Consider the following 8,177-nt stretch of genomic DNA (forward strand, 5'->3'; position numbering starts at 1 on the left):
CTACCTGTAGGGGAATAAAGTACTGTTGTGAGCATATGCCTATGCTTGAAAGGTTGAACCTTGAACATCACCATACATCATATTTATAATTAACATTCCTACCTCGACACCATCACAATCAAATTCATTGAAATCTACTTCAAACCGTTGCGGTATCATCTCTGCCATATCCATTGTGTCTCGAGAAGGTGATGGTGGCTTTGTTCCACCTCCAGTTTTAGATGTTTCACGGCGATAAGATGACAACTCTTTTTTTGTATTCAATTTAGTGCACTTCCACTGATTCATCAATTGTTTTTTGTCTCTTGTCCTTATATTTGCTAGATTAAATCTGAAAAATTACATGTTTTGATTAAATAATGTGGTCATTTTTTTGAGATACAGGTAGGTACTTATTAAAATGTTTACTTCTCTGTTATATCGCTCCAAGCCTTCATTTTCTCCTTATTAGTATTCGTGCTTAAATCTTTGTTCTCAATTATTGATATATAGAATATTTCTAAAACGTTGCTGTAACAAACGCAATAAACATAAGCAATGAATAATGGTTCATGTTTCAGTTTTAATCAACAATAATACTCGATAATACCTACGGATAGTTAACCTCAATTGTATTGAAGCACTCAGGAAGGTTGGCACAGTTTTTTCACAAATATTTTATCATATTAATTAGTTTTGATTTAGATATTAAATTTAAATCACTTCTGATTATAATTCAGACGCACATATAAAATTCGCACTTGTATAATGAAAATAACTAGATACATAGATAATCTTTTATTTTAAACAATAATTCAAACTCCTATATTTGTTTAAAAGGTAAATGTCAATGTCAGATGTCAATTGTCATGGATATTCAAAATTCTTGTTAAGCTGCTAAGCTAAGAAATAGAATATGCGTGAAGTTAGCTTATATTCTATTTCTTTTGTAGATTGCGCACGCTATAATCACACTCCGAATTTTGTGTCATAGGTGCGCGCGCATCGTAAAATTTCACTCTCATCAAATTTTCATAACGCGCCTAAAGAAGTATAACTTCAAAAAATGCAATAAAAACTGAATAAAGTGATAACCGCCGCCTGTGAATACCTGCAAACCCAGGGGCTAGCGGATGTGTAGCCGACCTTTCAACGAATGGTACGGTCTTGAAGTCGTATCGGTTTGGATATATCTCTGGCAGCTAGTTCCACAGAGGTGGTGCGCGGCAGAAAGTACCTTAACTCTGTGTTGTGGAACGCCAGGCTTCGAGAATTCTGCCTCGAAGTCCAATTATGAAATTCGTGCGTTTATAAAAACAAAACTGACAAAATATTACTTATCACTTTCTGTCTAATTGTATTTACACTATGGTAAATAGAGATATAATGATAGTCGTTAATAGCATGTGTACATTAGCCACCAAAATAAAAGACAAATTAAAAACCTCCAAAAAAATCTTAACTAGTGTAAATGTTATACATTTCGCAATCTATTGAGCCGACATCCACCAAGCAATTAAAGACGAAATCCACAGTTTTTCGGCGCATTCATAGAATTTACAAGGAAATCCAAAGGCGAGGCACAATAGAATTTATTCTACCTGAACCCAACCATTGTTCGACATTTGGTCTCTTCACTTTTTTCTATCTTGTTAGTAAGTCGGCAGGTTTCGGGACAATAGCAACATATACAGGTGTCTAACAATCAAGATGAAGGCCTGATATTGATATAGTATTGAAAAAAAGCTCAAAGTTCTGTATCAATTGGAAGCTTATTGAGTAGTACTTGGTGATAGAGAAAAGTTGGGGCCTATTTCTTACTAAATAGGTTTCAAAACCATGTTAATTTTGCGCTGATATTGTCGGATATATGTCGAAATTATACCTAAATATTGTATATTTCTATATACATTTGGGCTTTCAATACTCAAGTTTTCTATACCAAAATTATAACATTATAATAACTTTGATATATTTCTCCCGCTATTTTTCACGCTTTAGCGTGCGACTCACATCCCTGAGGTCGTAGGTTCGATTCACGGCTGTGCACCCATTGACATTCTTTCTATGTGCGTATTTAACATTCGCTCGAACGGTGAAGGAAAAACATCGTGAACCGGCTTGCCTTAGACCTAAAAAGTGGCGTGTTTTAGGCACAGGAGGCTGATCACCCACTTGCCTATAAGATTGACAGATCATGAAACAGATACAGAAATCTGAGGTCCAGACCTAAGGTTGTAGCGTCACTGATTTATTTTTAATTTTACATTTCATGCAGGCTGTTCATAGTTTTATAAGCGGCTCTCTTTGTATATATAAGTATTCAATATAATTGTAAATAAATAGTTATTTAATGTTGACAATAAAAAACCAATACATTCACGACTTTTTCTATCCAATCAACCGAATAACTTTTTTATACGACCGGTCAATTAGTTCTACCCTAGGATGACTCTGTCTTGCTTTTTTATAGAGGAATCCGTCACGCTCCTGTGTGTTTATTGCGTTGCTGACTGTACAAATATTTTGTTCCGTATTTTCTGGCAATGTCATGGTTTGACGCAATTTCGATTGAGTTTGAAAATTTTGAAATTTAATGGAGATTTCGTGTTTTTTTTAAACACGTTTTACTTTTAATGAAATTTTTATAGTTTAAATTAATTTCGATTAGTTAGTAACGAGTTAACGAAATGAATGTTTATGATTAGTTGTTTGTGTAATATATTTATTTATATTACACCTTATTCCCGAAGGGCTAGGCAGAAACCACGGATCTTCACTTTCTACGGTTCTGACATTCCTAGAGAGGAAGCGAGAGCGCTTCATCTACTTTCATGACATTCACCATGTGTGTGTGTGTTGTCCTTCTCTAGTACCTCCTGGATTGTTCCAGGTATGTAAGACAAGGCCTACCTAACCTGACTTTATCATCTACGGTTTCCTTGTATATCCTATTTCTCTATCGCTCTCATCTATCCGTTCTACATGGTCAAACCACCTAAGCATTTCCTTTCGTATCCTTGTCTTCTCCTCTTTTAACTCTCACTACTCACGTATCTCTATTACTTATCCTACCACGCATATTTCTTAACGCTCTTATTTTCACGGCATTAATTCTACTCTCATTCTTTCTCTGCCTCACCCAACATTATTAACTTTACAAAATTAAGTATAACATACATTTGCCTCGTCTCACCTCCCTCGGACTAGCAAAAAAGCTGGGGCGGCCGCAGAGCGGAAAATAATAAACGGCTAATATAAATATAAAAGTCTTTCCTTCAACTTCGATCTTGTTCCCCTTGGTGTAGAGACTTCCATGGGGTTCAAGAAACAGGCGCTTATTAAAGATTTAAGTTGGCGCCTGGTAGACAGTTCCGTTGATGCCAGAGCTGGTGCTTTCCTCACTTAACGAATAAGTATCGCAATACAGCGAGGAAATGCTGCCTTTAAGGCACACTGTCACAGAGACCAAATTTTTTAAATTTGTTTTAATTTTCTTTTTGTTTATTTTTATTATTACTATGTAGGTTAAGCAAATTTTGAATACTGTATATTAGAAGAATAATTAAATATAATATTAACCATAAACAAACTATTATTACTAAATTTTTATTTTAAGCTTGATAATGAATAAAAATACGCTAACATTCATTCCCACGGCATCTTTCTAAATTAACCCTTCAATAAAACGTCAAACGAAATTCTTTGGAGTTATCACCAATTCGTTAATTTAGTTAACCATGGACTACGCTCAACTTGAATAAAACACCTGTCAAAATCTTCTTTAAGATGCATGATAGCGCAAGACTATCTTTGATTTTGACTTGAAAAACATTCTTGAATACACCAGAGTTTCCATTTTCTATTTAAAATATCGGCAATGCTATAAATTCATATAAATAGTGACAATTGAATCGATTAACGACTCCATTCAACCACCACTTACCTAGTTTTTTTTATTGTCTCGGTCATTTTTTTTTAATGTTATTAGATTCTTTAAAATTAAGGTTTTCCTACAATCCTTTAACAAGTTTTGTTTCACCAGGAACAGACACGGTATTTAATAATTACATAATTTAACTTCTTCTAAATATGTATGTATAAAGGACAGCACACTGGGTCCTTTAAATAAGCGTACCAATTCTTAAAAGGCCGGCAAAGCACTCGCGAGCCCTCTGGCATTATGTGTCCATGGGCGGCGGTATCACTTAACATCAGGTAAGTCTCCTGCCCGTTTGCCCCTATAAAAAAATACTGCCACGGGGACGACGATATTATATGAAGACAAAAAAAAATTATGGACAAATTACGGATTTCGTACTGTAAAGGTATTGGTGAAAACAAAGTTGATTTCTACTGCTGAAGAAAGCTTTTGTTCTAGACCAGCTTTCGGTATAACTAATGATGTGGTGAAAACATTCCTGTCCGTGATAGATAGTACTGTATGTATGATACACGATCACTGGACGACGCAACTATCAATCAATATAATAAATAATGCTGTTTTCGGGACAACTATTTGTGTATTACACTTTGGAAATGGTTACGAAATTATAAATTAAGTTGATGGTATAGTTACCAAGTTCATTTGAGTAATGGCTTTATTGATAAAGTATTTTATGTATATTTTAGTTTATGTATATCTTAGTATATGCGTGGAGATTCTGCTCTCTATGCATGAAGCGTGTATATATTTGTATGTATTTTGTGTGTGTGTATATTTTGTAACTTTTTATAAATTTTATTTTGTAAATTTTTCAAGAAATAAATGAGGCTTAATTATTATTATTATGTATATCTTAGTATGTATTTCAAACACACAAACATACAGTATTTACAATATTCTTCACCTACATGGACAAATAGAAAATTAAAACAAATTTAAAAATCCCTGTGGCAACTTTAATGATGGCAGCATTTCCTCGCTGTATTGCGATACTTATTCGTTGAGGAAAGCACCAGCTCTGCGTTTACCGGTACTATCTACCAGCCAACTTAAATCTTTAAATAGTCTCTTCTCCAAAGGGAACAATATCAAATTTGGAGATAAAGCTCTTATATTTTCTGATTTGTGCTTCTCCGGAGGTGAGACGGGGCTAGTTTATAACGTTTTATAATATCAAAACATAAATTTTGAAACCTAAACTACTTCATAAATACATATAACTTTCTAGTTGACCGCTTTTTTATTTCTTAAGTCCTTTAAAATCATATTAAATTCAAAACCTTGATCATATAGGAAATAATGATGGATCAAAATATTAAAATGAGGCTCGAATCAAAAGACCCTTGCTGGGTACATGTCGATAGAAACGTATAGTTTTGATAATTGCTTAATCAACTTGATTGATCTTCAATCGAGTCAGTCATCGACCGAGCGGTGGATAGGGTTGCCAACAGCAAAAATGGTCTTGTATTTAGACATTATTTCTTTTTGGTGCTCTTTTTAACGCACGAAATTATGTATGTATTTAAATTGGTAAAAATTATGATATGTAAGTTAAGTGTTGGCCTAGTGGTCGTAGGTTCGATCCCCGGATGCATTCTAATGAACTTTCTATGTGCATTAAACCCTCGCTCGGAAAATATCGTGAGGAAATTTATGCCTTAGTTCCAAAAGTCGACGGTGTATGAACAAAGAAAACATTGATCATCTACTTGCGTAAAAGTCTATTAAATGTGACAAACTATAGATATAGCAATATTAATAACAGTCGTTGCTGTCCTGGCCCGGCTTTGCACATCCGTACATTCATTTATCCAAATATTTTGGAAATAAATATTATTAGATACTCAAGGATTATGTAGCCATCAAATTGTGAAAGAATATATAAATCGGTCAAGTCTTTTTGAGTTTATTGCTAACAAAACATCCTTGCGTTAAGCGATTTGCTTCCATCCAATCCTTCTTAGGAATTATTATTTCTAATAATATTATTATTATACGTATTGAGACAGCCCTATCCATAGAGCAATGAAGAATTAGGCACACATACTAAAACACAAAAGATAATTCGAGTTTGTAGATTTCAAAGTAATTAAAAGAATTATTTTTGCAAATCGTTAGTAGATTAATAACAAAAATAACTTTAATTGATAAAATATTTCCGACGGACAACGCACTTTTGATATAGTATATATTTACTATAGTTTCTATTAGGATTTGTATTTTATTAATTAAAAAGACTCAGTAGCATTTATTTAGCGTAATCGCGCATGTAGGAAATAGGGGTTTTTCTTACTTTTAGTAGAAACCATCGATGCGCATGGAAACTGAGAAATATATACCAGGAGCTACTACCATACAACAAACGGTGGATTTTTCTAAATAAATATTTGAAATGTGAAACGTTTTCCTCCGAATTTTTGATTGAATTTCAGCTGTTTAGTGCTCAAAATTAGTGTGACCACTACGCGATATGCGATTCAAATGTATATCAGACTTTCGAACCAAAGGTCATAGAGTAGGTATATCATAAACAAATAATTTCTCGATGGTTCGTGATCATGACGGTTACGGTCGTGATATGCGAACTCATTGTCAAACTTACAATGTTGCCTGAACAATTCCCCAAAGGTCACTTTCAAAAAAATAATTCTTCAGAGATTTTTAAATTTGTTTATGTTGTGTTCTTAATTTAAATATCGCTTATAATTGCGTCGCAATTTTTCTGTGGAAAAATATGGCTGCTTCATTTAGATTTTGTTTTATTGGTTACTTTTAAGTAATAGATTTTAATCAACGATATAAATGCTAAAATTGGTTGATAAGCTATCTATTTCTAAGTCTTATAAAATAAGTTTCTAACTCAGTGCAAACAAATAAAATAATATGTTAGACTGCCGATTCCAAGTCTTATATAATATATAAGTGTAAAGTTTAGTAAAACTTATTTAATTGAAGATTTCGTTAATTTAGTTCTCGTCTACGTATCACCATGCTTGATGCTATAACCAGCGCTTAAAGAACTAAAGTGATTTTAGCTTGAACGTTCAACTACTTTATAATTCACTTTGCACCTCTTGACATCCGTTAATAAAATGAATAGACCGCATTAAATCTAAATATAAACCCCGCCTAATAAAAATGCAAAACCGTCGAGTTAGGTGATAAATAAAAAAACCCGGCATTTCTTGGGAATGACAGAAAACGTGACTACACTACAACACGGTCGGGGCACCCTGTGTCGTCTGGGACTCTTTGTTTTTAAACTTACAAAAAGTAATCCCTTCTCCGGACTGAGGCAGGTACAAAATACTTTGGGCCACATGTAGAAAAGAAAAGACTTAAAGTGTCACTGGACGGTAACACTTTACTGAAAAGAGGTTTAAAAAACCGTTAGAAACTATTCAAAATTGAATTAATATTTATAATTTAAATTTAACTTAGGATACTTAAAAGTACTATTTAAAATTAAACCGAACTTTCCTAAAAAAATCAGTATGAAAGAGCCTGGAATCCTGAAAATGTAAATTCTAAATTTATACACTGCAATTCAAATAAGGACTTACTTGTAATTAATTATATCACTAACTAAATGCAGCGCTAGCAATCCATTCGCAATTAACACAACACACACACTAATTATTGTCAATTAACTTCACATAAAATTCAATCATCCATCACTGGTCACTATCCAAAAGACACAGATCACGTTAACAAACGTTTGTTTTTAAAAAAGTTTCGGGGAAAAAATGGCGTGTCGCACGTCCTACGCCGGCCGCAAGCCGTGTGTTATTAGCCGCTAGCGGGAGGACACGGACCCAGCTCGCCGATTTCATCTTAATCTCGGACAAAACGAGACAGTAACATGACAATAAACGATTGTAAGACGTCAAGAGGGAAAGGGACAGAGGTTTTCTCATTATGCGCCGGCGACTATGACATTTCAATAACGCCATCCCACTCACACGCGGAGTTATTTTCGTACAAATTATATGCGGGCGTATTTGTGCTGCGTCTCACTCGCACGGATAGTAACCAGATAATGTCTTAATCGCATTTCTTAGCGCTATGCTGACTGATGCACTAACATAAACAATGATAATTCATGGATTTGCATGCGATAAAATGCTTTAATGATTCCACTTCGATGGATAAGTGTAGCCCAGATGGGTGGGCGGAATTGTAAATTAAAAATATCATTTATTTAAATGTCAAATTTGCATACAATTTTAGATTTATCATAATTAAGACA

The 8,177-nt window shown here is 33.9% G+C and overlaps 1 protein-coding gene across 2 annotated transcripts in view; it reads right to left on the reverse strand.

Moving 5' to 3' along the window:
• Window positions 1-7,723, reverse strand: part of LOC125059059 (transcriptional activator cubitus interruptus) — a 98,289-nt gene extending 90,566 nt beyond the window's left edge. For both annotated transcript variants that reach the window (XM_047663251.1, XM_047663250.1), the window contains exon 1: window positions 7,492-7,723. The gene's annotated coding sequence lies outside the window, so the exon portion shown is untranslated. The remainder of the gene's footprint in view (window positions 1-7,491) is intronic.
• Window positions 7,724-8,177: the final 454 nt, after the last annotated feature.

This window comes from Pieris napi, chromosome 19 (genome assembly GCF_905475465.1).
Source record: "Pieris napi chromosome 19, ilPieNapi1.2, whole genome shotgun sequence".
Lineage (NCBI taxonomy): Eukaryota > Metazoa > Arthropoda > Insecta > Lepidoptera > Pieridae > Pieris > Pieris napi.